Source organism: Perognathus longimembris, chromosome 9, assembly GCF_023159225.1.
Source record: "Perognathus longimembris pacificus isolate PPM17 chromosome 9, ASM2315922v1, whole genome shotgun sequence".
In the NCBI taxonomy this organism is placed as follows: Eukaryota; Metazoa; Chordata; class Mammalia; order Rodentia; family Heteromyidae; genus Perognathus; species Perognathus longimembris.
This window is the reverse complement of record NC_063169.1, coordinates 65,239,407-65,256,344: the sequence shown is the minus strand read 5'-3', so window position 1 is coordinate 65,256,344 and position 16,938 is coordinate 65,239,407. Positions and strand designations below refer to the sequence as shown.

Here is a 16,938-nt window from a genome sequence, read left to right as displayed (position 1 = left end):
TTGTTTATCCTTCCTTCCTTCCTTCCTTCCTTCCTTCCTTCCTTCCTTCCTTCCTTCCTTCCTTCCTTCCTTCCTTCCTGTTTCCTTCCCTTGTCTGTTTCTTTTTCAGTGCTGTGATTGAACCCTGGGCCTTGAGTATGCTAGGCAAGTACTCTACCACCAATCTATAACCCCCAGCACCTGCTTAACTTCTGAAACTATAATAAGCTGGAAATAACAGTATCAAGGAAAACGCAGCAATATTCTGTAACAGCATACTGTCTAGCTGGATAAATCAATTAGATTAGTTTAGGTAACTGTGTCACATCTAGTAATCAGCAATGAAACCAAACCATGAGAACACTGACCATAAGACAGAAGCTTAATATTTTCCTATACCTGATAAATACACCTTCTCTTTCACTGACACGGGATGGAAAATGTCATGTGATTCTTTTCACTGCTGCAAGATACAATCCAGAACTGGTGAACTATTTGAAAATCCTTAGTTCTCAGTAGTAACAAATCACCAAGCCCCAGTAATTGAAAGACTGGAGCAATTCTGACTTGATCTTTCTGTGGCTGATAAAATGCAGAGGGGAGCAAACTACCCAGGCTTTAGGCTGCACAACGCCTGACAGTGAATTCTAAATGACACTAGAGAGAGAAGTTAGGGAGAACAAGATGGTGGAAGTAGAGCCCAGAGAGAGCTCCGATGCCTTTGAAACTCAGCTCCCCACATCCAGTGTGTCGCTTATCTGGGCTGCCAGTGACCAGCAGGTACAGCCCGGAAATCAGACGCCCTGCCCTTCTGTCCTCCACGGGAGGCCTAGGCACACGACGGAGAAGACTGGACTAGGGGCTGGCGTTACATCAGCATGGATGAAACGGAACTAGCAACCAGTGAGATGATGCAGTGTACCAAAGGCGCCTGTGATGTTCAGACCCGAGGCTCACCCGTCTGGTATGCCATGTTGGGAAGGAGAGTGCCAGAATCACTCGCACATGCCAGTTCCCAACCGGCCCTGGCCAGCCAGCCGAAGGGTCTGATCAGCCCAGACGGATGCAGGATGGTTGGCACGGCGCTGCGAATCGCAGTGTGCGTGCAGGCGTGTGCTAACATAATTTGCTCACGGTTTTGTTGGTCTGTAGTTAAAAACTTCTTTCCAATATGGGGAGCCACAAGTATCAAGTGTAAAAATAATTAGAGTAAAACAAAGGCCACCGTTTGCTAGATGAACGATCTGACCGTAAGAGACATCGAGAGCCTGACGACACGGAGCGCGCTGTTTCCGTGGGTGCTGTCGTATTGTGAGCAGAAGGGAGAAAGGCCCCGGGTCTCCGGGGGCAGGACTCCAGCCTCGGATGAATTAGTGCAGCCAGCACGTCCAAAAGGAGGTGGGTAAGCGAGGAAAAGCATGCACTCGGCCATCTCCAGTCACGCGGGCTGCCAGCTCTGCTTTTCTCTGGCAGATGTGCAATCCTTGGGCAAGCTCTTAGCCGCTAAGACTTCCCAAGGATGACATGGAGATGAATACTCACTCCTGAGGCTGGCAGCGAGGACGAGGGGGGACAGGCTGTGTGGGAATGGTCCCCCCAGAAGAAGTAGGAAGGGGACCTCGCCTCTCTCTGCTAACCATGTTCTAAGGCAGCCTTGGGGACAGGGATGCATTGAACTGGATCTCAAGGACCAAGCCTGAGGCTTTGCACAGCCAGCCCGGGCTGGCTTCAAACCACGAGCCTCAGATCGCAGGCTCCTGAGTAGCCAGGATGACAGGCGTGAGCCACTGGTGCCTGGCTTGACATCTTGTCATTAATGTACAGAAAAAGCGTCTGTGTCTGAAGAAATCCTATTGTTAGTCCTTTTGTGAAGCAAAGGAACCTTTTAAAACAAGAACAATCATCCACTTTGATTGTTTTTTTTAACTTTCACGTATTCAGTTTTTGGAAAGCAAACGATTTCCCGTCCTTAGCCAGCACCACGGCTGACCTGGAGGGAGATGGCATGGCTGCCCACTGGAGCGGACGTGAAACTGATTTGCAAACTGAACAAGTGGCAGAGAACTGACCTAACTGAGTCCAAAGCCCTCAAGCCACTTTTCTCGGATGCCAGAAAACATAGCCCGAGGGACAGGTTGGACTCTGAGACAGGAGCGGCAGACAGCGAGCCAGGGGAGGAATGCGGGGTCAGTCACCAAAGGCGGCCCGTTCCCAGGGGCTCGGGCTCGCTCATCACGCGTCCGGAGAGGAGGACTAGAACGTGCGTCCACCCAGACTTGCTGGTTTTCATTCCCACGATCCCCTGTGCTCACAGACGGATCAGCGCACGGACTCGGCTCTGTTTCCAGAGAGGATCCACGCAGTGGGAGTCAGAACACAGTGCAAGGGGTTTCTTTTCTCTCAATAGGTTTCAGGCTTTCAGGAAGTCCAAGCATGATCCAAATGAACAAACCAGGAATCAATGGGTCTTCTTTTGGCACAGTCTCGGGAACATTTGTCCCAGGCAGATCCAAAAGCACGGAACAGAACAGGACACCATTTTACAAACTGGGGGGTGGGTGGGGGGTTCCCTAACCGTGTTCTCATGTAGAAAGGCCCTGGCCAGGACATGCGATACGAGGACCTCTTCCTTCGCAGCATTTGAGAGGGGAGCTGTGCTTCATCTGCAGCTCAGGTAAAGGCTGAGACACTCCAGACCCTAGGGGGACCCCACGTCCTCCTCTGAAATAGGTGGAAAGCTCCCAGTCGACTAAGAAGCCGAAGCATTACAACTAAAATAGTTCTCAGCACTCTCAGATGAGCTCCAACTTGGCACCATCAGAGACATTCTAACCCTGGGAATCCTCATCAGAAAACCCAGATTCAGCTGGGCATCCGTGGCTCACGCCTGTCATCCTACCTACTTAGGAGGCTGAGATCTGAGGATCGTGGTTCAAAGCCGGTCCAGGCAGGAAAGTCAGTGAGATGAGATGCTTATCTCCAATTCATCACCACAAAACCGGAAGTTGGTGCTGGGGCTCAAGAGGTAGAGCGCTAGCCTTGAGCTGAAGAGCACAGGGACAGCGTCCAGGCCCAGAGTTCAAGCCCCACGACCAGGGGAAAACAAAAATCCTAGATTCCCTAGGTTGACCTCTCTTCTCGTAACTCAGGGGCCCTTTTGTCAACTGAAGTCAAAAGTCCTTCAAGATTTCATATCCTGTTCACTTATTTCTTACTCAAAAAGGAGAAATGAAACTCCAGGTACAATTTAGTTCCACCAATATGTTAACATTAAAAAAAAACTTTAAGAAATAATTTAGAAATCGTATCAGTGGAGATACTATGTTATTTATTTTTGGCTTGTCTGAGGTGTCTAATATCTCTAGATTTCTTAAACAGCATAGGCAATTTTCATAAATTCAGTAATGAATATTAGCCACGAAAAGATATGCCCCCTGCTCGTTTATATGGCCGCTGGTACATTTAAACATCTCCTTCCCACAACGACTGAAATGGCCAGGTCAGTGGAGTTCCCTCGGCCTTTATTTGGGAAACATGGCGTCTGTCACACTTGGGGTTGGTTTCTCAGAAGCCAGTCTCTTCACCAAGGTCCTTTTGAGATCAAGGTATTTTTTTTTCCTCTTACAAAAATCACATCTCTTGAGATGATGCACATAGAATGCCCTCACATGCTCAGGAGATGATGTAACATGGAACCTTCCAGAACATACCTCACAGGTCCCTGCACACCATCTGGCCTGTCCAGAGTCTTGGTACTTTTTCTAGAACACCTTAGGTAATGGTGAAGGATATAATTCACTTCTGATGAGTAAAATAAAACTCACAATCCTGATTGTCCAGGACTGAATCCTATACTACCCATTGTTAACTTTGAAGTTGCTGTGTGGCACCAGGGTCATTGGCTGAGTTCACTTACAGTAATGAAGCTCAAATCGCCATATGCTTCAGGTTAGAGAAAAGGTCAGGAAGGGTCCACAGTTATTCTCACTTGCACCCAACGTTCTCCTGGGTGGAGAAGCAGAGGAGCAGAGGGTGCTACAACACCAATGCCATTTGTGATACGGACTCCCCTCCGCGAAGGGCTCTGAACCGACTCTGCTGCTCACCACTGGTACTGGATACCACATGCTACGTTCCTACCACTGTACACCAGATGCCACCTTCTACCGCTGGTACTGTATACCACGTGCCACGTTCCTACCACTGTACACCAGATGCCACCTTCAACCGCTGGTACTGTATACCACGTGCCACGTTCCTACCACTGTACACCAGATGCCACCTTCTACCGCTGGTACTGTATACCATGTGCCACGTTCCTACCACTGTACACCAGATGCCACCTTCTACCGCTGGTACTGTATACCATGTGCCACGTGCTCACTGCTAGTACCAGGGGCTAAGGAGACAGGGAGAACACTGAAACTCCTAAGGTAAGGCCTGTCACCATGTGTCAGGAAACTAGAGGGGACGGTTGCCAAAAGTAGCAAGCAGAAATATATGACATCATTTTACTATATATATGCATAAGTATGTATGTGTATATCTGTCCTAAATATTTCATGGGAGATACGTACAGTAAAATTATGGGTTACCTGAAGTTTAACATGAACTGGGTCCCCTGTACTCTGCCAGCGTCCTGCATAACTGAACACTTACCTGCAGGAAGCTCGCCGCCGGTCATCCCTGATCCCTGACTGCAGAAAGGGGGCCTTTACAAGTTCTATGATCGCTACTGTGAGCCTAGCACTGTCCTAGGGACTGGAGACAAGTGAATAAACACTGCCTCTGTCCTCAGCCAGCTGCCTCCAGAAGAAGCAGGAGAGGAAAAGGAAAGAAAGGAAGCAGGGTGGGGAGAGGGGAGAGAGGGGCTAAGGACCTTGTTGAGATGGATAGACAGACAGACAGACAGACAGGAAGGAAGGGACAGAGCTCCACAGTGTGGTTTTAGAAAGCCAACAGTTAACAGAGCTCACAAGCCACGCCCGGAAGGTAATCCAGTGACCGGGAGAGACGGGCGGCCTCCCCCGCCAGAGCCCCTCAGGGTCCAGACAGAAGGCGCTCGCGCCCGTCAGCCCACACTTGGCCAGCGTGGGAGTGGGGGGAACCACGTTCCCACGGCTCTGGGATCCCCGTTCAGAGGGATCAGGACACGGCCGCGGTACGAGCACGGCCGGGACCCTTGCCGTCAGTTATCAGCCCGGGCGAAGGACGGAGCCCTTTGGGGTTTTCTTTATGTTCACGATAAATGACCACTTGAAAATTTAAAACAACAACCTATCTGTCCTAACCAACCTATGTGAAAAAGGAAAAGAAAAGAAATTGTGATGTGTTAATAATATCCCAGCTCAACCCGAGCCCCACCCGAGCTTCTTGCAGTCAGTCTGTGGGAGTGCAGCTATGTAAATGAGGGCTCCCTCCCCTCCCTCCACGCAGGAACATAATGGGTCTCACAAAGGGAGCCACACTGAAATCGAAGCCCTTTTCACACAAGATGAGCCAAACGTCTCCATTTGGAATCCTACCCACCAGGAGACAATCTCAAACATCATGGCTTCCACAGCAAGGATTCTGAGACTCCATGTGAAGATTCAGGGATCCACAGAACATGAAAGTACAAAAGATAGGGTCAGAGCCACTGCATCCCAGGCCCAAAGGGGCCCGTGCACGCCCAGGTGGCATCTCCTGGGAACCCAGGGCTGTCTCTAGCTTTCCCAGCGAGCCACGTGCCCAGCCTCCTGTCCTGCAGAAGCACGTCTCTCCCCAGACCACAGTTCCCATGGCAACAGTGGCTAGGAGCCCCCTCGGTGCCCTCTGCTGGCACAGAGGGTGAGTCTGATTGCTCAGTTACACCGAGCAATGGCCCCACATCACCTACACGGCCTTCAGGGCAGGCATGCCAATCCTCCGGGGAAACCAACAGTCCCCAGGTGCCATTCTTGTACAGATGCACTCAAAACCTGTCTCCGTCTCTCAGTGAACGGAAGTGGAACCCTGGCTAAAATTTCAGCCGTGATCTCGTACGTATGTGGACAGAATAAAGTCATGAATCTCAGCTTGAACACACACACACACACACACACACACACTGTGTGTGGGAGGGGGGTGTACTGAGGCTTGAACTCAGGGCCTTGCACTCTGCCTCCGCCTTCCCTTAAAGCTGCCACCCCTCCATCTCCAGAATTAGGCTGGTTAAGTGGAACTCAGAGGCTCGCACACGTGTTTGCTGGGATGGCTTTACACTGAAACCCTTGGATCTCAGCTCCCTGAACAGCTGAGCGGGAGCCGCTGCTGCCCAGCCAGAAGCATACGCGGACAGCCCTCCACCCTGCCTCAGTCTCCCGTGGCCGTGCTGGACTGTCCCGGCTCTCAGGCCTCACATTCGTGCCCGCAGGGCCACTACGACACAGCACCTTGTCCACACCTGAGCAGCCGAGCTCCACAGACCCACAACTCGTCTACCATTTTGTTTCCCGCCTCCACTTTCCTGCCGCCACTAGGTTTGATGAACATTCCTGAGATCCTCTTGCATTTCTGGTGCCTGACTGTCTGTTAGGCATTCAACTAGTTTCCTAATCACTGTTTCATTAATTCTTTTTGTTGCTGTTGTTGTTGGTTGTGGGGCCTGAACTCTGGGCCCGGGGAACTGTCCCTAAGCTCTTCAGCTCAAGGCTAGTGCTCTACCACTCGAGCCACAGTTCTACTTCTGGTTTTCTGGTGGTTAATTGGAGAAAAGCGTCTCTTGGACTTTCCCATCCAGGCTTGCTTTGACCTGCTATCCTCAGATCTCAGTTTTCTGAGTAGCTCAGATTACAGGCGTGAGCCACCAGCACCCGGCTTTTTATTCAAATTCTTTTATATTTTTAGAAATTTAAAAGGTCCAGGTTCAGAATTATAATTGGCTTTATGTTGCCCATACATAGCCTATCCTATGTCATTTTCTGCACTACGCATTATATGTATGATTTCAAAATAAGGGCCATAATAACAAATAGGAGATGTGTGGGTCAAGACCAAATTTTACCTACCCAATGGAACAATAGGGCCTCTTCTTTACCAATATTTAACAAAAAAAATTTTTTTAATTACAAAGAAGGTTTGGAAAGTTGAAATGTTTCATAATTGGAATCTTATAAAAACAGGAGAGACTTTCTTTCCTTCTTCCATCTCCCCCTCCCGCCCCCCCGGGAATAGTGTATTTTGAAAATCTAGTATATTTTAGTATATCTAGTGTATTTTAGAAATTTAGTATAACTTCTATAGGCATATCATGTATTTTCATTCATTAAGTTCAATAAAATGAAAGAACTATTCCAAAAAATAAATACAGGAGAGAGAGGAGAGAGAGAGAGAGAGAGAGAGAGAGAGAGAGAGAGAGAGAGAGAGAGAGAGAGAGAGAGAGATATTCTGCTATCTTTGAAGGGGGCAGGGAGGGAGGTGAGCAGCAGGGGGTGGGGTGGGATGGTGGGGTGGGGGGAGGGGAGGCCCAGGCCTGTGAGGACAAGGCCATCATCCCAGCCACAACCTCTGGCCAAGGATCGAGAGGCCTCTCCCCGCTGGGATCCAATTCTGAACAAACTCCAAAGGGATGTGGCTTTTGACTTGATTAACCAATGTGTCCAGGAGCCAAAAAAAAAAAAAAAAAACCCACCAGGATTTCCCACACACCCCGCTCAACACCTTCTGGGAGCAATTATGATTACTGTATATGGGCAGAGGGCCATGGGCCTGCAAGCTGGGCCTTAGGAAACTTATCACCTCTTGAGTGACAATACCTGGGGACTTTCCCTTACATATATGCTGATAGCATAGGATGATGTGTTTGATATGAATGTCACAGGAACACACTAGAAACATCGTTTTAAGAGAACATGGAAAATTCTTAGCCTCAGAGTTAGGAACTCAAGGAATGGAGGCACAGCTCAAGCGGAGTAGATGTGAGGTCCTGAGTTCAAATCCCTGTATCACTATTTTTTTAAAAGCTGAATTTTATCTGCATTGTTTCAGGATAAAGAACAGAGTCAATTTTAACAGTTACATTCTAGTCTACGCAAGTCTCTTGGAGATCAGATGTTTATGGCACATAGTACAAAGAAGCATGCTGTCAGCTGAACACTTAAGTAGATTTATATGTACATTTCATATTTTAAGAAGTTACAGAGTTCACTGGTTTGGCAGCTGGCTGAAACAATTCTATGTTTTAAAAAATCTGTAGAGTACATCTGTTAACAGTTTTGAATTTCTGCTGCACACTAACAAATTGGTGATAGCAAGCTGTCTTTCAATTAATGTTCCAGAAACATTTATTTCAAGATTTTTTTTTAGAAGGAGAGCCAAGATTTTCTGGGATTCAGTTATGCGAAGTACTACCATGTACTTTTTTTGCCTTTCATACTATAAATCTTTCATGTATGGCTATTATCAGTACCTCTTGAAAATGTTTCATTTGGCTCTCTAGAAAAGCTTCACTCACAATCTTTAATAGGTGATGTACCTTTAATTTCCCCCCACCTGATGGAGAAAGTTATTAAAACATTCTAAGTCACTGGCATATTATATTCATTTCATTTCCCCTTTTCAAACTGAGCAGTTTTCCTTTGTCTTTTGCCCACAGAAAACTGTGACTCAGAAACGGCAGCCATCGCCACCCGCCCCGAGAGTTGGTGTTTCTTGGCTGGCCTCCTGCCTCGCACAGGCATCTTTCCGTACAGTTTCGACCCTATGGCCTTTCAATTTTCGGAGCCCAAACTTCCGGATGAGGGATCCTTCCGGTGGCCACCCTTCGGCTGTAGACCATGGCGCCCCACTGTACCTCCTGGGCCTGGGTTGTCCTTCCTGGGTTGGCTGTTGAATGTCTCTGGCACTCAGCAGTGCCTGGCTACTTGGGTGGATGATGAATTAACATACCTTAACAAAGCCCAAGACCAAACTCATGACCAACGTCAAGTCATAAGTAATACCAAATCATAACGTACGAAATCGGCTAATCTGTGCTACGGATGTTTTCCTTGGAACACTGGTTTTGCTGAGGAGCCGCCGGGCGGGGCTCGGCGGGGGCTGTGCTGTGTGGTTTTCAGGAGCAGTTTCGGGTGGAAAGTAGCTTTCTCCTCCACCAGATTCAGGGCTTCATAAGGGGGCTGGGGGAGACTGGGAAGAGTACTGGGAAACTGAAGATCCAAGTCTGGCTCTGACCGCTGCCTTTAAGGCTGGTACTATATTAGAGTGTTTCCCACCCACAGGCTGCTGTAATTCCTGTTGTGCAAAGTTGGGAGGGGAGAATGGCTCTGCAGACTGTCCTGACACCTGCTCAGTGAAAGCCCTATCAGACTCCCCTCCAGCAGATGCGAATGTAGTCAGAGGCCAGCTGGCTGGCAGTAGCACTAGCTTTGTGTCATCATTGTTCAAGGGCTGGGAGTCTTGTAAGCAGAGTGCAAGAATTTCCCCCATAGCAACCCAAAGTAGTCCAACGACCTTCTAAATGTTAAGTCTGGAGAGCTGGGAGCCGGTGGCTCACACCGTTAGGTAACCTAGCTACTCAAGAGGTTGAGATCTGAGGATCATGGCTTGAAGCCACCTCGGATAAGAAAGTCTACTAGGCTTGCTTCTTTTTTTTATTTTTATTTTCATTTTTGCCAGTCCTGGGACTTGAACTCAGGGCCTGAGCGCTGTCCCTGAGCTTCTTTTGCTCAAGGCTGGTGCTCTACCACTTGAGCCACCGCACCGTGCCAGGCCTTTTCTGTTTGTAACGTACTGAGGAATCAAACCCAGGGCTTCCTGCGTGCAAAGGAAGCACTCTACCACATTCGAAGCCACATTTCCAGCCCCTGTGAGACTCTTACCTCCAATTAACTAGCCCAAACAGCTGGAAGTGGAGCTGAGGCTCAAGGGGAAGAGCACTAGACATAAGCAAAGAAACAAAACAACAACAAAAACTCAAGAGCCACGGACAGGAACACACAAAAAATGAACTTGGTGAGAAATCACGTCTCATTAAGCATTGCAGGAGCAACGTGAGTTCGAATCGAGTGACTAAACACAAACTCATCTGAGATTCAGAAAAAGTCAAATGGCCCAGCCCATTCTGGACCGCCACTGGTGAACTGAGGGCCGGAATCTCCCGGTCCCAAAGCAAAGACACGCAATCCCACCAGGGTGGCCCTTTGCAGGGCTGAGTGGTTTTCTTCTAGTGAGGGAGGAGGTGTGTTTATTCCTGTGCATGGCTCCTTGCACCGCATGCACACATCCATGTCTACACTTCCGTGGACTGATGCACACTCGGCCTAACTGCACGCCTGAGCACAGGCGATGAGTTTCAGCCCAGTACGCAGAGCGGCGACTGTAAACACAACTTCCTGGAGGGACTGTCGGGAAGGGTCAGGACTTTCTTAGGATAAAGGAACACCCCGCTGCTCAGAATGACGGAGTCCACCCACTGGACCCGTCGCAGGCACTGGGACACCAGGGAAAAGTCAGAGCAAGACCACACCCATTTCCAGGCTCACTCCTTCCGGAACCTTCAGATCTGCTGCTTGCTCCTCAAGCAGGAGCAGAGGCAATGCACACACACACATGCTAGAAAAACACCATATCCGCCTAAGGCGGGGAGAGTGCTTCCACACAGGGGGCCTGAAGCTCACAGCGAGCGTTTAGTAAAACTTGCGACTTGCCATGATATAGCTCATCTTCCAAAGTAGGAACCAACGCCTTTCTCTGTTTGTTTGTTATTTGGCTATACTGGGTAATTGAACTCAAGGCCTTGCACTTGCTACTCAAGGGCTGACTGTCTCTAGCAACTTCTTTTGCTTCACGTTGGTTTTTCAGATGGAGCCTTGCACTTTTGCTCAGGGCTGGCCTGGACCAGAATCATCCTACCTATGGTCTTCCGGTTGGACTGCAGAGGCACACGTGTGTTCGCTGAGATGGGGTCTTGCTATTGCCTGGTATTGCCTTGCTATTGGTATTGGCCTCAGACTATGAGCTTCCAATCCTCTGCCACCCAGGAGCCAGGGTTACCGACATCAGCCACCACACCCGGACCCAGGCTCTTTTTTTTTTCTTTTTGCCTTGGACTCAGGGCCTGAGCACTGTCCCTGGCTTCTTTTTGCTCAAGGCTAGTACTCTGCCACTTGAGCCACAGCGCCCCTTCTGGCCGTTTTCTATATATGTGGTGCTGGGGAATCGAACCCAGGGCCTCATGTATACGAGGCAAGCACTCTTGCCACTAGGCCATATCCCCAGCTCCCCCCCCCCCCCACCTCTGCCCAGGCTCTTTTTCTGTATTACAAAAGGTCCAGTACCTGTCTTCCCCTTTCCCTGTGGGCTCGCAACCCAGTGGCTCTCCTCCTCTGATGCTGACTAGCCATGAATTACCCTGGGTCCCGGGGAAGGGAGGGAGGTGGAGCTCCTAACATGCTATTTAAATGATGGTTCCGCCTACAGCACAGAGAATCCTCCCAAACAAATGGCTGACACTTATGTGTACTCGGTACCTGGCTGCGCTGTACTACAATCTGACCAGTGGAATCTGACCATGGAATCCTCAAGCGATCCTCTGAGGAGCGAAGGCTTAAATCCAGCCACTGAGTAACTTCCTCAAGACCCGAAGCCCTCGCGTGGCAGAAGCTGGATGTGGGGTCCAACCTCAGAGGCGCACGCTCCCAGCATGACACGACACCACCTGTACGGCACGGAACACTGCACACTGAAAGCTCAGCACAACAGACTTGCTACTGTTCTTATTCCACAAGCACAAGGAAGAGAAGCTTTCCTAATGACATCGGAAGAACATCAGGGTTTTCAAGTGAGAAAGACAATGACGCGGTGCATGTTCAGAAAGCCATTTGGCATCGAGAGGAGAAAGAACAGAACCCCGTGTTCCCATCAGCCACAGACAAAGGCTCCCTCCAGTTCCTCGGCGAGAAAAGCTGGTCCCTTGCAAGTCAGCCAGAGACAATCAGCCAGGTTCCAGAGGTACACACATAGTCATGTTGCATTTAGTCATAACACAAACATGGAAGATAAACAGGTGAGCATTAAATCTCGGTTTCCTACAGTGTAGGGATATGGGATGCTCCCCACAGGACAGTTGGATGTCAGTTATCATCTGTGATATTCCATATCACATAGTTGGGAAAACTCCAGCTGCACTGGAATGGGAATCCAGCTTGGCATGGGGTGACATTTTCGGGTAGCAGACTCCGGCCCGTGGCTCGTTCTTTACTTGCTAGCTCTTCACTGGCTTTGTTCTCCTCATATAAAGCCACTAGCCCTTGGCGCTCACTCCTGTCAGCTCTACCCCACCAAGTGGCCAGTCCGGCCACGAGCTGGATCCTTGTCTTCCCTTCTCTCAGGACACTGGGTCAGTCTCATCTCTGTAACTATTATGCAGTCGAGAACCATGGCCAACCTTCTTAAGAGACAAGAGATGAGCCTGATGCAACTCTCTACCACAGGCATCATCACACTGGATTTCCAGGAGCACTTTGGAAGAACATCGGATTGTCTTGCAGGCAGCCTCTCTCCATGCTCCTGGCCATGCCTGTGAATAGGCACAAAGCGCTAGGGGCTGTCAGCTACTTACACACGCACCTCAACAACACCCAGATGTCTTCTCTACGGGCTCTGGGCTTGGCTGCACCTCCATCGTGACCTCCTGAAACCTGGTCCTCCACACAGATCTGGCTCCGTGGGGCCTCTGATACTCTGTTTGTGTTTTTTTGTTGAATTGATGTAGGAATAACGACAGGCCCGAGACAAGTAGCTATAAAGAGGTCGGGTTTTTAATGTTATGTACCTCATCCAGCTGTGCGAATGACTCTGGAATTCAGTGCTGGCAGCGATGGCGTTTCTGCCATGCCGCAGGGCAGGGTCGGGCACGCCACCCACAGAAATGGCACGCCAAACTGAGCGACCCAGCCCAGGTGCGTGAGGGACATGAACTTGGAGAGAATGCCACTTGTCCTGCAGACCATGGTTACGCACAGTTTCCGCCGTGAGCCGTAAAGTGGACAAGAGCTTTGCAATGCCTATTCACACAGAGACAGTCAAGCGAGGCTCGCTCACCAGGGCTCCGGGCGCCTGGAAGGCCCTGGGACAAAACCGGGGAATCCCTCAAGGTTGAGAGGCACGTGGAGCTGGCTCCCTGCCCACTGTCCTCCTCACAGAAGGCACAACTGCGCTCCGCCTGCCACCGCGGGGCTGGCGGATCCGCCGAGGCCACCGAGTCCCGAGGCCACGCACCTGCAACCTGCCCATCCATCTCCTTTCCGCGTCAGGCTGTACGACAATGTACGGCCATCTATCACGTTTACCTGGGTTCACTAGTTTAAAAATATGACAGCTATGGAAGAAAAGAGGCACGGGCGGTGAGGCAGAAAACAGGATGTGTGGTCATGCTCGCTTCAAGAAATGTGACTAAGATGATTTTCACTTATACAGCTCGGGTCTAAGCCATACTTAGACGAGAGGAATTGTGAGGGCAGTCCAATGGGACAAAGGCACAGCCTTGCTCTACCTCAGGTCCTATCATCAAGGCAGCGATGTTAAATGCAGGAGGCCAGTGAGTTCTAAGGGTCACACTACAGGAATGCTTACGGTTAGGGATAAAAGATCTGCATTGATTGGAAGCATAAGGTCTCCACTTAAGTACATCATGGGCATGTAGGGAAATGTCAAGATGAAACCTTTACTACGTACAAATACATTCCAGCACAGACAGACCTGTTACCTCTGCCCATATACTCTTACATGGTACTCCTGAATCTAACTATTGTCTTTAGCAACTCAACACATTAAATTATTTTCTACTTTCCTCATTCCACCTTCCAAGTAAGCTCTCCTTCAAAGCTTAGCTCCCATACTTTCACACCCCATACAGCCAAATACCTAATATTATTACAACAGAACTACCTCTCTCTCTTTCCCCCTAGGGCTCTGGCTAAGGAAGGTCGCCTGGAGCAGGAAAGGACATGTTGCTTCCTATACACCTAAAAACCTTGCAGCAACAGCAGACTCATCTTCATTAGAACTCACTGCAAACCCAAGGCCGTGGGTTACCACTTGCAACGGGCTGTGAAACCAGAGTCCTCACCACGTGTGGGGAAGAGTCTCACAAACAGTGTCTTGAGCACTGAAATCAACTATTTGTCAATCAACACCTACCTTGTTGATTCATACACACAAACCCCCTACCATCTGTCCTGCTCAAGGAAGCTGTAAGAAATCACCAACTGAAAGGACATAAGAGATGAAAATCTCAACAAATCCCAAACCCAGATGCAACAATCTCAGTGACAGACCATGATATTCATGAATGAACAAGGCAACAGGTCTCTCTCAAAAACCAATAATGCCACAATAAAGGCCTTGAGCGAAGAGAACGAAAGTCTAAACAAGAAATTCAATGAAACAGTGATGGGGGAAAAAACAATGAAGGATTGGTAATGAAATAAAGGAACAGATATGTGAAAAAAAATGGATGCAAAGAAGATCCAAACAAACTAAATAAATTTTAAAAAGGCAATGCAGGACATGAGGGAGTCAATAAAGAGATAGGAATCCTAGGAAATGAAGAGTCTGGTTGCACAAACACAGTAATACCACATAATAATACAACAGAAGAATTTGAAAACAAGGCTCAGAGACTGAAGAGAAAGCAGAGGCATTAGGTCAGTCAAGAGACACTGAAAAACTGCATACCAAGGAGACGTACAAGACTTCTCAGACTGTCAAAAGAGCAAACCTAAGAATTATGAGTGTAGAAAACGAAGAAGAAATAAAAATGTCATTGAGAAACTATTCCACAAAACAGTGGAAGAAAACTTCCCCAATCTAGAGAAAGACAGTGTTATGTGTATAACAGGCTTAAAGAAGCCTGGGATGCAGTCTTGAGGACTTTTGTGCCCAGACTGTCCTGGAACTGAACCCTCCTCATTTTAACCTCTCAAGTTGAAAGGATGAAGCACTATGTCCAGCTGTGGGTTGAGACAATGTCTGGTGAACTTTTCTCATGTTAGCCTCCCAAGTAGTTAGTATTTCAAGGCTTGGACCACTGGCACCTGGCTTATTTTTTCTCATTTCTATAAGAACTGTGTGTGAAGAGGTGAGTATATTTGTATGCATTTTAAGAAAAAAAAACTTTTTTTTTTTTTTTTTTTTTGCCAGTCCTGGGGCTTGGACTCAGGGCCTGAGCACTGTCCCTGGCTTCTTTTTTGCTCAAGGCTAGCACTCTGTTACTTGAGCCACAGCGCCACTTCTGGCCATTTTCTGTATATGTGGTGCTGGGGAATCGAACCCAGGGCTTCATGTATACTAGGCAAGCACTCTTGCCACTAGGCCATATCCCCAGCCCCAGAAAAAAAAACTTTTAAAGAAAAAATATCGCTGACTTTATTAATATTTCTTTTTTTGCCAGCACATGGGCTTGAGCCCAGGGCTTCACACTCTTGCTTGGCTTTCTTTGCTCATGGCTAGCATTCTACCACTTGAGCCATACCTCCACTTCCAGCTTTTTGCTGGTGAAGTAAAACAAGAATCTCATGGATGTGTCTTCCCCAGGCTGACGCAGAATCACAATGTTCAGATCTCAGGTTCCTAAGTAGCTAACATTACAGGGATGAGTCACTGGTGCTAGGCTAGAAGTTTTTGAAAAGTTAAACAACTAGTTGTGTAAGTTATCCATGGAAGTATTCTACACTTCTTAGTAGGAACGTGTAAAGTAAAATTAAGAATATAATTTTTATTTCTTAAATATAATGAATATGAACAGTTCAACCAGACTACTTTTAATTCAACAATAGTCATCAACAGAAAGGCAAGATTGGGCATTCTGCTAAGCACTGGACATGGAAAGTTGCTGCTAGTATTATCAACAAATTAGCTCATGGATAGCAATAACCAAATTAAAAAACGATGACTCATAGTTCCCCAACTGATAATCTACAATAACCAGTGAATAGAAGTTATCTAGCAAACTGAGAGCAAATACTTCTGAGTAACAATCGTTTCAATCACCAGCACAAGTTATCATGGATGTGGTAGAATTCAGATGCCTGCTCTGCTATAATTTGTAAAGTCTGTCTTTTTTTTTTTTTTTTTTTTTTTGGCCAGTCCTGGGCCTTGGACTCAGGGCCTGAGCACTGTCCCTGGCTTCTTCCCGCTCAAGGCTAGCACTCTGCCACTTGAGCCACAGCGCTGCTTCTGGCCGTTTTCTGTATATGTGGTGCTGGGGAATCGAACCTAGGGCCTCGTGGGGCCTCGTGTATCCGACGCAGGCACTCTTGCCACTAGGCTATATCCCCAGCCCCGTAAAGTCTGTCTTTTGATCACTTTTGTCATGAGTGGTTTTGTTATCATATGTAGTTAATTCTACTTCAGAACTCACAGGTAAATGTGATCTGTGAAAAATGACACTAAATATGTACCTTAACTGTTTAATTTCTGAACTAGGCATCACAATTTGGCTAATTCAGATTTACAGCTATTATGGTTGCATTTTGAGTTTATACAGGAGTATGGAATTGTATTCAAATATTTACCATATCCCTTAAAAAATAATTAGCAAAATTGGATCTTGTCGTAGTTTATTCACTTTATTCCTTATGCAAAAGATCCTGACTGTAAATGCCTTAAACTAAAAATCATTTAAGGATATGTTTTATATTTAAATTGGCTGTTGAGACCCAAGGGCTGACCTTGCAAGTGACTTCCCACTGTCATAGCCAGCGGTCAAGTAAAGCTCAGACAACTAGGAAAGACGACAAGCAAGGATTAGAACTCACAGGAGCTCGACGAGGCAGCTTTGAACTTGGGCACAGAGAGAAAATTATGTGTGGAGAAGTGCTAGGCTATAGAAACCTTTTAAGTTCTCGTAAGTAAAATCTCTGCAAATGCAATCAAATCACAAGCTAAGCACCAAGAAAACTGAAAATGCTGTGGATTAGAAGAACTCACTATGTAGGT

At 47.9% G+C, this 16,938-nt stretch overlaps 1 protein-coding gene across 2 annotated transcripts in view; it reads right to left on the bottom strand.

Moving 5' to 3' along the window:
* The window catches only part of Scaf8 (SR-related CTD associated factor 8), a 136,285-nt gene that overhangs the window by 27,735 nt on the left and 91,612 nt on the right, over positions 1-16,938 (bottom strand). The gene's annotated exons all lie outside the window — the stretch shown is intronic.